Source organism: Myotis daubentonii, chromosome X (genome assembly GCF_963259705.1).
Source record: "Myotis daubentonii chromosome X, mMyoDau2.1, whole genome shotgun sequence".
In the NCBI taxonomy this organism is placed as follows: domain Eukaryota; kingdom Metazoa; phylum Chordata; class Mammalia; order Chiroptera; family Vespertilionidae; genus Myotis; species Myotis daubentonii.
In genome coordinates, this window is record NC_081861.1 from 99,843,797 (window position 1) to 99,857,231 (window position 13,435).

At 40.0% G+C, this 13,435-nt stretch overlaps 1 pseudogene; it reads right to left on the minus strand.

Annotated features, from left to right (window-relative positions):
* Positions 1-542: 542 nt before the first annotated feature.
* Positions 543-8,251, minus strand: LOC132223570 (elongation factor 1-alpha 1-like; annotated as a pseudogene).
* Between the last annotated feature and the right edge of the window lie 5,184 nt (positions 8,252-13,435).

Consider the following 13,435-nt stretch of genomic DNA (forward strand, 5'->3'; position numbering starts at 1 on the left):
CTAGCCCTCTCACTCCCTCATTCACTCACACTCTTCCTCACTCCAGTCCTGCAGACCACCATGTTCTGTTTTTCTGTTATGGGTGATTCTTAAGCCTTTTACCTAAGCAGTACAATAGTAAGTTACAGTGTTGACCAAAAGAAGACACAGGTTTTTCATTAAGCTTTCTTTTAATGGGTCTCAAAATTCTGTGGCAGATCTTTTATCAAGTTGTTTCTATTAAAAGGTACTGATTTTAATAACTTATAACTTAAAAACTGCCACACACACACACACACACACACACACACACACACACACAATGGTCCACAAAACATTCTCCTTTCCTTTTGAAGATTTTATGGTGCATTGTAATCATTAATCAGTCTTTTACTTTTAAACTGAAATGGCCAATTGAGACAGACATTTCTGAGACCATTCTTCCACCAGTGGTTAAGACTGGGATGGCAGATATTGGAGATAGTATTCATTTAGCCTTCTGAGCTTTCTGGGCAGACTTGGTGACTTTGCCCGCTCTAGTTTGTTCACTGCTTTTATCTGTCTCATTTCACCACCAACAAAAAACAGCCCAGAGGATAGTCAGGGAAGTTCTTGACACAGATGGGAATTCTGTGAATGTTCCCCCACGTCCCACGTGGTTCAGGGTTCAGGATCTGGAGGAGAGGCCACAAGCAAATGAAAGAGACGAGACAGGAAATAATTGGGAAATATTGGGGGCCAGGTGGGTAAGCCCAACTCAAGGGGAAGGACTTCCACTGGTGCCCAGGCTTCGCCAACCTTTTATTCAACTTTGGATACACATAAAGCCCTTAGTCAGGCAGGCAAATGCAGTAGCAGACAGACTATCTTAAAGGTCAGTAAATATTAGAAGGATTTACTCAGAGACTATTTGATCAGGAAATAGCTTGAGCCCCCCTTGTCTGGACTAGACAATTGGTGCATAGCTCTGGCCTTTGCCATGGGTTCAAGGTTCACCAGCATTCCGGGATCCTTGTTTGCACTTCTCTGATAGTGAAGACAATGCATTGAAGACAATGGGCGGCTTCCTGCAGAATTCCAGGAACCATATCAATGAGGGTAGCATTACCAGACTTCAAAAACTTTGGGCCATCTTCTAGTTTTTTCTCAGAACGATGATCCATCTTCTTCTATAGCTTAACAAAATTGCAATATTAGCTGTATGACAATCCAGTAGAGATGCATACCCAGCATTGACTTGGCCTGGATGCTTCAGGATACCCACCTGACCTATGAAGACAGTTGCTTCTATTGGTGGGTCATTTTTACTGTCACTAGTCACATTGCCATGACAAACATCCTTGCCAGACATGTTTTCAACATCGAAGCCCACCTTGTCTCCAAGAAGAGCTTCACTCAAAGCTTCATGGTGCATTTCAACAGACTTTATTTCAGTTGTAATGTTGACTGGAGCAAAGTTGACCACCATACCTGGTTTTAGAATACCAGTCTCCACTTGACCCACAGGGATAGTACCCATACTGCCAATTTTGTAGACATCTTGGAGAGGCAGATGCAGGGGCTTGTCAGTTGGATGCGTTGGTGGAAGAATGCAATCCAGAGCTTCAAGCAGTGTGGTTCCACTGGCATTGCCATTTTGACAGGTCACTTTCCATCCCTTGAACCAAGGCATATTAGCACTTGGCTCCAGCATGTTGTCACCATTCCAATAAGAAATTGGCAGAAACCTACAGTGTCTGGGTTATAGCTAATTTCTTAATGTAGGTGCTGACTTCTTTTTTAAATTAAATTTATGGGGTGACATTGCTTAATAAAATTATATAGGTTTCTGACTAAGCTAAGAACCTTATTTCTCTGATATATGGGCTATAAAATTCAAACTCATGTGGTTACCAGAGGGAAGGGATGGGGTATAGTAAAGGGTAAAAGTGGCCAAATATATGGTGGTGGAAGATGATTTGACTTTGGGTGGTAGGCACACAATGCAATATATAGACCATGTATCATAGAAATGTACACTTGAAATCTATATGATCTTATTAACTACTATCACCCCCAAATTTATTAAATATAAATTTTAAATATTACATAGGTTTCAAGTATACGTTTCTGTGATACATCATCTATAAATTGCACTGTGTGTCCATCACCCAAAGTCAAATCTTCTTCCGTTACCTTTATTTGTTACCCTTTAATACCCCACCCCCCTTCTCTCCAGTAACCGCCATACTGTTTGTGTCCATGAATTTTTGTTTGTTTTTCTAGATTGTTTGTTGCTTTCAGTTTTATATCCCACATATGAGTGTAATCATATGGTTCTTACTGTAGGTGCTGACTTTTGAAACAATGATCTCATTTCTCTTCTGGCTGAAGGGTGGCTGAAGGGTAGTTCAGTAGAATCCATTTTGTTAACACCAACAATTTGTTATTTGACACCCAGTGTGTAAGTCAGGAGGACATGCTCACAGGTCTGCCCATTCTTGGAGATTCTTCAAATTCAGCAACACCAGCAGCAACAACCAGGACAGCACAGTTAGCCTGAAATGTGCCTCTAATCATGTTTTTCATAAAATCTCTATGTCCTGAGGCATCAATGATGGTCAAATAATATCTCCTAGTCTTGAATTTCCATAGGGAGATATCAATGGTGATACCATGCTCATGTACAGCCTTTAATTTATCAAGGCCCAGGCATATGTGAAGGAGATCTTCCCAATTTCAGCAGCCTCCTTCTCAAATTTTTGATGGTTCTTTGGCGACCCCACCACATTTGTACATCAGATGACGAGGAGTGGTAGACTTGCCAGACCCCATGTGTCCAATGATTATGATGTTGATAAAAGGTTTTCCCTTTCCCCTTTTGCCTTAGATTTAGCTATTATTTTCACAACAGCTGTCTTCTGGTGACACACTGGTTACTCAAAAACAATACTTGTTATTTTACATCTTTTGATTGCAGGCACCCTCAAGGGTGTGAAATGATATCCATTGTGGTTTTGATTTTCATTTCCCTAATGACTAATGATGTTGAGTATCTTCATGTGTTGATTAGCTATTTGTATATACTTTTATAGAAATGTTTATTCATATTCTTGGCCTATTTCTAAATTGAGCTATTTTTCTTTTTATTGTTGAGTTGTAAGATTTCTTTATATTCTGAATAGTCTGGAGAGATTATCATATGTATTTTTATTCATATGAATTATAGATATTAGATACATGATTTACAAATATCTTTCCACATTATGTGGGTGGCCTTTTCCCTCTCCTTGTAGTGCCTTTTGAGGTACAAAGGTTTTAATGGTCATGCCCAATTTATTTATTTTTAATTTGTTTTTTATTTAATTTTATTGTTTAAAGTATTACATATGTCTCCTTTCCCGCCACCTTCCCTCTGAGGATGGATGGTCTTTTCCATGCTTCTATGTCTCTGGATCTATTTTACCTCACCAGATTATGTTGTTCATTTTATTCCAAAAATGAGTGAGATCATGTGGTATTTATCTTTCTCTGACTGGCTTATTTCACTTAGCATAAAGCTCTTCAGATCCATCCATGCTGTTGCAAATCATAAGAGTTCCTTCTCCTTTTTTTTTTTTTTTTTTTTAACAGCAGTGTAGCATTCCATTGTGTAGATGTACCACAGCTTTTTAATACACTCATTTGCTGATGGGCACTTAGGCTGTTTCCAAATCTTAGCTATGGTGAATTGTGCTGCTATGAACATAGGGGTTTATATATCCTTTCTGATTGGTGTTTCCGGTTTCTTGGGCTATATTCCTAGAAGTGGAATTACAGGGTCGAATGGGAGTTCCATTTTTAATTTTTTGAGGAAACTCCATACTGTTTTCCACAGTGGCTGCACCAGTCTGCATTCCCACCAACAGTGCACGAGGGTTCCTTTTTCTCCATATCCTTGTCAGCACTTGTTTGTTGATTTGTTGATGATAGCCATCTGACAGGTGTGAGATGGCATCTCATTGTCCTTTCTATTTGCATCTCCTGGATGATTAGTGACTTGGAGCATGTTTTCATATGTCTCTTGGACTTCTGTAAGTCCTCTTTTGAAAGGGGTCTATTAGGTCCTTTGCCCATTTTTTGCTTGGATTGTTTATCTTCCTTTTGTTAAGTTGTATGAGTTCCCTATAAATTTTGGAGATTAAACCCTTATCAGTGATAACATTGGAAAATATGTTCTCCCATGCAGTGGGCCCATTTAAAGTTTTGTTGATGGTTGATTTTGATGTGCAGAAGCTTTTTATTTTGATGTAGTCCCATTTGTTTATTTTCTTTGTAGTTTCCATTGCCCTGGAGCTTTATCTGGGAAGATATTGCTACAAGATATGTCTGATATTTTGCTACTTATGGATTCTTCTAAGCTTTTTATGGTTTCCCATCGTACATTTAAGTCCTTTATACATTTTGAGTTTGTTTTTGTGAATTTTGAAAGTTGGTGGTCTAGTTTCATTTTTTTTGTATGTATCTGTTCAATTTTCCCAACACCATTTATTGAAGAGACTATCTTGACTCCATTGTATGCTCCTTCCTCCTTTGTCAAATAATAATTGAAATAATGGCTTGGGTCTACTTCTTGTTTTTCTGCCCTGTTCCATTGGTTTATATGTCTGTTTTTGTGCCATTACCAGGCAGTTCTGAGAACAGTGGCTTTGTAATATGTATTGATATCTGGTATTGTGATCCTTCCAACTTTGTTCTTCTTTTGCAGGATTGCTATGGCTATTCGGGTTCTTTTTTATTCCGTATAAATTTTTGGAGAGTTTGTTCTAGGTCTGTGATTTATGCCATTGGTATTTTAATGGGGATTGTATTGAATCTGTAGATTTCTTTGGGTAGTACGGACATTTTAATGATGTTGATTCTACCAATCCACGAGCATGGTATATTCTTCCATTTGTTTGTGTCGTTATCTCTTTTTTCAATGTCCTGTAGTTTTCCGAGTACAGGTCTTTTACATCCGTAAGTTAAGTTTATTCCTAGGTATCTTAATTTTTTTGGTGCAACAGTAAATGGAAATTTTTTTCCACTTCTCTTTCTGTGAGTTCACTATTGCTGTATAAAAATGCCATAGATTTTTGGGTGTTAATTTTGTATCCTGTTACATTGCCAAATTCATTTATTAGGTCTAGTAGTTTTTTCGTGGAGTCTCTGGGGTTCTCTATGTATAGTATCATGTCATCTGCAAATAAGGACAGTTTTCCTTATTATTTTCCAATTTGGGTTCCTTTTATTTCTTCTTCTTGTCTGATCACTTCCAGTACTATGTTGAACAGGAGTGGTGAAAATGGACATCCTTGTCTTGTTCCTATTCCTAGGGGAAATGGTTTTAGTTTTTGCCCATTGAATATGATGTTTTGCTGTAGGTTTGTCATATAAGACTTTTATTATGTTGAGTTATCATTCCTCTATTCCCACTTGGCTGAGAGTTTTTATCAACAAAGGGTATTCAATTTTGTCAAATGCTTTTTCTGCATCAATTGATATGATTATGTGATTTTTGTCTTTTAATTTGTTTATGTGATGTATCATGTTTATTGATTTTCAGACATTGTACAAACCTTGTGTCCCTGTAATACATCCCACTTGGTCATGGTATATGATCTTTCTAATGTAATGCTGGATCATCCAATTTGCTAGAATTTTGTTGAGGATTTTAGCATCTATGTTCATCAAGGATATTGGCCTATAATTCTCTTTCTGTAGAGTCTTCATCTTGTTTTGGGATTAGGGTAGTGCTGGCTTCATAGAAAGAGCTTGGAAGTGTGCCTTCCTCTTGAATATTTTGGAATACTCTGAAGAGGATTGGTGTTAGCCTTTCTTTGAATGTTTGGTAAAACTCCACTGTGAAGCCATCCAGACCAGGGCTTTTGTTTACTGGAAGTTTTTTTTTTATTATTATTACTGCTTCAATTTCATAAGTAGTTATCATCCTATTCAAATTTTTTGATTCTTCCTGATTGAGTTTTGGAAGATTGTATTTTTATAGGAATATATCTATTTTGCCTAAGTTGTTCAGTTTGCTGGAGTAGAGTTGTTTATAGTATGTATGTGTGTGTGTATATATATATATTTGTCCAATCCTTTGTATGTCTATGGGGTCAGTTTTTACTTCACCTCGTTCATTTCTGATTTTGTTTATTTGGGTCCTCTCTGTTTCTTGGTGGCCCTGGGTAGAGTTTCATCAATCTTGTTTATTATTTCAAAGAACCAGCTCTTGGTTATATTGATCTTTTTTATTGTGTTTTTGTTGTTGTTGCTGTTGTTGTTGTCTCTATATCATTTATTTCCATTCTGATCTTTATTATTTCCTTCTTTCTTCTTACTCTGGGCTTTTCTTGTTGCTCTCTTTCTAATTCTTTAAGTTGTAGGGTTAGATAATTAATTACCATTTTTTGTTTTGTCTTTTGAGGTAAGCCTGTAGAGCTATGAACTTCCCTCTCAGGACTGCTTTAACTATTTCCCATAGATTTTGGATTGTTGTGTTGTCATTGTCATTTGTTTCCAGCATGCTTTTTATTTATTCTTCGATCTCTTTCTTTCGTAACACAATCATTGGTTATTTAGCCTCCAAGTGTTTGATTTTTTTCATTGTTTTTATTGTAGTTGATTTCTAATTTTATGCCATTGTGATCTGAGAAGATGCTTGTTATGATTTCTATCTTCTTTAATTTGAAGAGGCTCTGCTTGTGTATAAATATGTGGTCTATCTTTGAAAATGTCCCATGTGCACTTGAGAAGAATGTATAATCTGTTGCTTTGGGATGAAATGTTCTGAAGATGTCAATTAATTCCATCTTATCCAGTGATTCATTTAGCATTGCTGTTTCTTTGCTGATTTTTTATTTAGAGGATTTATCCAGTGGTGTCAATGGGGTATTAAGGTCCCCTACTATGATTGTATTCATGCAGATCTCTCCCTTGATATCCTCGAGAAAGCTTTTTATGTATTTGGATGCTCCTGTATTGGGTACATATATGTTTACCAGAGTTATATTGTCTTGTTGAACTGATCCCTTTAGTATTATGAAGTGGCCCTCCTTATCTCTTGCTATGGCCTTCACTTTGAGGTCTATTTTGTCAGATATAAGTATTGTACCCCAGCTTTTTTTTTTCCTTTCCAGTTGCCTGAAAATTTTTTTTCCCATCCCTTCACTCTCAGTCTGTGTGAGTCCTTTGTTCTGAGGTAGATCTCTTGTAGACAGCAAATATTGGGTCACGTTTTATTATTCATTCAACTACCTTATGTCTTTTGATTAGAGCATTTAATCCATTTACATTTAAGGTGATTATTGTTAAGTACTTGTTTGTAGCCATTTTTATTCTTTATGCCTGTGTTCCTTCTTTCCTTTCTACTTCTTCTTTTTACAGCAGTCCCTTTAGGATTTCTTGCATTAATGGCTCAGTATAATAAACTCCCATAGCCTTTTTTGTCTGTGAAGCTCCTGATTTCACCTTCAGTTTTGAATGATAGCCTTTCTGAGTATAGTATTCTTGGATTCAGTCACTTGCTTTGTATCACTTTGTATATTTCATTCCATTACCTTCTGGTCTGATGTGTTTCTGTTGAGAAATCTGTTGATAGTTGAGATCCCTTGTAGTTAACCTTCTGTCTCTCTCTGGCAGCCATTAAGATTCTTACTTTGTCATTGATGTTTGACAATTTAATTATGATGTATCTTGTTTTCGGTCTTTTGAGTTCATCTTGTTTGAGAGTCTGTGTGATTCTTGGACTTGTGTAAGTTTTTTTCTTCCCCAAATCAGGGAAGTTTTCTGTCATTTCTCAAACAAGTTTTCTTTTCCTTGCTCAGCTCCTCTCTTTCTGGCACTCCTATTATGTGGATGTTATTTCCTTTTGTGTTGTTCCAAAGCTCCCTTAAGCTTTCCTCCTGCTTTTTAAGTGTTTTTTTTTCCCCAGTCACTGCTCTGCTTGGGTGTTTTTTTGTACCTTGTCTTCTAATTCACTGATGTGATCTTCAGCTTCTTCTACTCTACTGTTGAAGCTTTCCATTGTGTTCTTTATTGCAGCTATGTCATTCTTCATTTCCTTTTTATTTATTTTCATGGTGAAATTCTCATTCTGATCCTTATAATTCTCATTAAGTTGTGTGCATTTGTCATCCAGACATTTAAGCATCCTTATGACCGTTACTCTGAATTCTTTCTGTGACAAATCACTTGTCTCCATTTCACTTAATTCCTTTTCTTGTGGTTCCTCTTTTTCTTTACTTTGGGGATTGTATCTTTGTCTACCCATTTTGCCTGTAAGGTTTTAATTGTTTCTATGTCTTAGATCCAACTGCTGTGCTACCCAGGTTCTTTTGGAGGTGGTCATATGTAGTTGGTGATTTTTGGGACCCAGTGGTGCAGTCTCTCAGATCTCCTGAGCTTGGTGTTCTAGTGGAGTCCCCTACTTGAGCTATTTGAGTTTTCCTGATGTAGTCGGGTCTTGAATGTTAGTTTCTTGTTCATAGATGAAGTCTCGTCATGGGTTGCCTGACATTGTGAGCCAGCCCTGGCTGTGTCATGCAAGCTGTTGTGGATGTGCTCATGGTTCTGGCTGTTGTGAAAAGGGTTGCCTGAGGTCTCACTGGCATGCACTCACTGTGAAATACCAAAGTCCACCACCTTGGAGAAAGTGGTCTCAAAGCCTGAAGCTCGGGTAGTGTGACTCTGGCCAGTGTTCTGTGACTCTTGCTGGGGTAGCATCAGTCTGCAAATCACTGGGAAGGTCCAGACCCCATGACAATGAGAGGTTGCTATCCTGTAGTCTGTGGATGAGGCAGTGGTACTTTTGCTAGGTTCATTTCACATTGCGAATTGTGAAGGGGTCTAGGAGCCAGCAGCTGGGGATGCAGGAATTTCTGAGTCTGTGGCTGAAACAGCATGACCTTGCCTGGGTACGTGAGCCCTCAGTAGCTCACTGCTGTGTCCAGACACTGGCCACCACGGAGCCGGGACTTGCAGTTTCTATTGGGTGAGGGAGGGGCGCTGTACATCCTTGGTTAGAGAGGTGAATGTGCAGTGGTTGCTCACAGAGGGTCTCAGGAGCTGCCTGCCAGGGTGGCGGGCTCGTGGGGCCCACGTCCTGGTGTAGCATGACCCGACCCGCAGTGTCCAGATGCCAGCTGCTGGGGAGCGGGGAGTTTTGGTTTCTGTTGGGGGAGCTGTGTGCCTTTGGTTGGAGTGGCGTGCACACAGCAGCGGCTTACAGATGGTCCCAGGAGCTGCTTGCTGGGGTGGTGGGGTTGTGTTGCCCACATGCTGGAGTGGTGTGACCACAGTGTCCACACGTGGGCCGCCAGAGAGCAGGGAATCATAGTTTCTACTGAGGGAGCTGTGTGCCCTTGGAGGTGGATGTCCTTGGGTCTGCAGGTCTGCGGGAGAGACAGGATGACTTTGGCTGGAGTGGTTTCAGGTTCCCGGGCAGTATCCAAGGCCAGTCTGGGTGGTGGTAAGGCTGTGTTCCTAGTGGAGGCCACTCTCCCCTTCAAGATGGTGTGGACTCCCTGCCCAAGCCCTGAAGCCTGGGCAGTGCCAGTAGCTGAGACAAAGGCTCCCTGTCCAGGAGAGCCTGGTCTGCCAGCCCCTGATACTCCTGCAGGATTTAACTCTCCCTCCCTCACTCACTCACTCACACACACACCACACACACCCCTTTCACTCCCTCACTCACTCATACCCTCTTCCACACTGCTGTCCTGCCAGCTGCCATCTCCCCCAATTTATTTATTTTATTTTGTTGTTTGTCCTTTTGGAATAATTTCTTAATATCATCTAATATCCAGTTGAGGCAGTGGTTTTCAGAGCATAGATTGAGACTTATTGTGCGTGGTCAAAATAAACTTAGTGGGTCATGACTAGCATTTTTAAAATATATAAAATAATTTATCACACAGTAAAATTAAATATTTTTGAAACATTTCATTCATATACAGTATACATATGATATGTATATACTATATACGTAGTGTGTGTGTGTGTGTGCTTGGTAATAATGTAAAGTGTATTTCTTATTATAGGGGTTGTGATAAGAAATGTTTGAAAGACACCACTTAAAGTTATAGGGCCATGCCCCAATGGCACTATGAAAAATGAATCAAAGCTAAAGCCTTTATCCCTGGCCATTGGTATTAATTATCTCTCCCTTGGGGAATGTCAGCAGGGAGGGGGGAAAGTAAGTCCTACCCATTGAGGCAACATCTAGGCTTCATAGACTCAGTCTATAAATAATGGACACAAAATCTGCAAATCCCATTCGACAGATAGGCTTTTTGAGGATGGTCATAGAGACCAGCTGAAAAATTGAGCAAAAGCCATTCTGTTGTAGTTGAGCCTTGATTGTCGTTGGCACATCAGTGGGTGGAATTGACCCCCAGGCTGACTGGCTGTGAGGACTGGCCATAACAACAGTGGACGAGCTGTTGTGTGTGGCTGACCCCACAGAGTAGGATTGGCTTTAGCAGAGCTCTGGTGCTTTCCGAGTCCACCCATTCGGTGTATCGTTTGTGAAGCTAATTGGATGGTACTCTGGTGTCTGAAGCCAGTCACTGGGTTTGTTTCTTCTGGAGCCTCTTGAGAGGGGTTCCAGTGCAGGCTGCTTGTGCCCAGTCTGGCACAGGCAGAAAAGTGACCTGCAGTTGGTAGCTGCTTGTGCTAGGCATGGAGGCACCTAGGAGAGGCTATGCTGTGAACTGAGGCTGGCTGCCTCTAGTTCCAATCTGGGGGTCACTTACCAAGTGGTACAGGGTAAGATGTGGCTAGCTGCTATTTGTTTGGGGTTTGTAGGCCTTTTAGAAATTTTATAGAAATCTAAAGCATGTGTGGAAGTTAACTGCTTATGAGTAACAGCACCTAAAAGAGGTCTCAGTCTATGAGCAAGTTGGCTAAGGTGGGTTCTCATGGAATCAACAGGGTGGGGTGATTTTGATGCAGACTTGGATTTGGCATCCCCCGAACCTACAGGCTGGGTTGTAGTGAGGTGTTCAAAAGAACAATGGCAGCCCTAGCTGGTTTGGCTCATTGGATAGAGCAGTGGTCGGCAAACTCATTAGTCAACAGAGCCAAATATCACCAGTACAACGATTGAAATTTCTTTTGAGAGCCAAATTTTTTAAACTTAAACTATATAGGTAGGTACATCGTTATTAACTTAATTAGGGTACTCCTAAGCTGGCCTTTGCTAAAAACGTCCTCAATCTGATTGAGGTACGTTCGCTGAGGTCGACCCCTTCCAACTCTCCCATCCACACTTGTCTTATATACTTGTTTCATCTATCTCCTTTCCAAAAACCAACTTCTGCGCATGGGCCACGAAGTTTCAATCCCACTGTACTTGTGCGCCTGCACGTGGTATTTTGTGGAAGAGCCACACTCAAGGGGCCAAAGAGCCGCATGTGGCTCACGAGCTGCGGTTTGCTGACCTCTGGGATAGAGCATCAAATGCGGACTGAAAGGTCCCAGGTTCTATTCTGGTCAAGGGCAGATGCCTCCATTGTAGGCTCTTCCCTGGCCCAGGCCCATGCAGGAGGTAACCAATCAATGTGTCTCTCTCACATCGATATTTCTCTTTCTCTCACCTTCCCACTCTCTCTAAAAATCAATGGAAAATTATGCTCAGGTAAGGATTAAAAAAACAAACAAAAAGAACAATGGCACCCACCTGCTGCCTTTGTGTAGGGAGGACTCAACAAAGGAACAAAATGTTCAGAGAGAACTGCCCCTTCAATCTTCCCTCTGAAACCCGACTATTCAGCCCCTCCCCAGCATGTCCCTGTCATTTGAGCTGCTGGAATGCACCTAAGAGTGGGTAAATTTGTGTGCAAGTCCTTTAAGAGAAATTCCTGGGACTCCAGCAGCCCTCAGTCTCACCCTGGTGGAATCCTCACTGATTTTCACAACTAGATTTTGTACGAACTTCTCCGGACTGGTATTCTGGGATGGGGATCCTGGCGTGGGACTGGAATCCCTCACTTTTCACTGGGAACGAACGCGTACAGCAAGATATCCCTCCCAATTCTTAACTACCACATGTGGATTTATGATAAGTCTGGTTCACTTCTCCACCCCCTTCTTACCAGACTCAGTGTGGCTTCTTTTTTATATCCTTAATTATAACAGTTCTTTTCAGCTAGTCTTCAGGTGGTTCTCAATGGTGGTAGTTTAATAATTTGGTTGTAATTTTGATGTAGTCCTTAAAGGAGTCAACCACTGTGTTTACCTACTTTGCCATCTTTATGAGAAGGCCTGTCCAATTGGATCTTAATAATCCCATTCATTTGTTCTACAAATCTAGAACACTGGAGATGATAAGCACAATAGAAATGTAATAGTCACCAAATTTCACATACCTGTTACATAATTTATCCTGTAAAGTGGGTTCCAGTCACTATTGAGTTTAGTGGGGATTCTTTAAGAAGGAAACAAGCTTTCTGGAAGTATTTAGCAACTGCTATGGCTGTAGTCCTCTGAAAGGGAATGCTCCTATCCAATGAGAATAAATACAGATCATCACCAGTACATATTTACATCCATAAGAGGAAGGTAATTTTTAAAAAATCTACTTTCCTTACCTCAAAATATTTTTCATTTAAACCTCATAGTATTTATTTATTTATTTATTTATTTATTTATTTATTTATTTATTTATTTATTATTTATTGACAGTATTACAAATGTCCCTCATTTTACTGCCCTTTGTCCCCCTCCACCCCTCCATCAGTCTCTGCCCCACCTCAGGCCTATACCACACTATTATGTGTATACGTTTTTTTGGTTAATCTCTTCTTGTCTTTCCACCCACCTCCCCTATGAGATCTGTCAGTCTGCTCCATTCATCCATGATTTTGCACCTATTTTGTTCATCAGTTTATTATGTTCATTTGATTTTACATATAAGTTATATCATGTGATATATTCTCCAGGTCCATCCATGCTGTTGTGAAGGGTAAGAGATCCTTATTTTTTACAGCTGCATAGTATTCCACTGTGTAAATATACCACAGCTTTTTTATCCACTCATCCACTGATGGGCCATTTGGACTGTTTCCAGATCTTAACTATTGTAAATGACATTGCAATTAACATAGCAGTGCATATATTCTTTCTGATTGGTATTTCTGGATTCTTAAGATCTATTCCTAGAAGTGGGATTGCTGAGTCAAGGGCAGTTCCATTTTTAAATTTTTGAGGAATCTCCATACTGTTTTCCATAGTGGCTGCACCAATCTGCATTCCCGCCAGCAGTGGGTAGCATTCCCTCTTCTCTACTTCTTTGCCAACATGTGTTGTTTGTTGATTTATTGATGGTAGCCATTCTGATAGGTGTGAGGTGATTTTTCATTTGATTTTAATTTGCATCTCTCTGGTGATTAATGATGCTGAGCATTTTGTCATATGTCTCTTAGCTATCTGTATGTCCTCTTTGAATAAGTGTCTATTC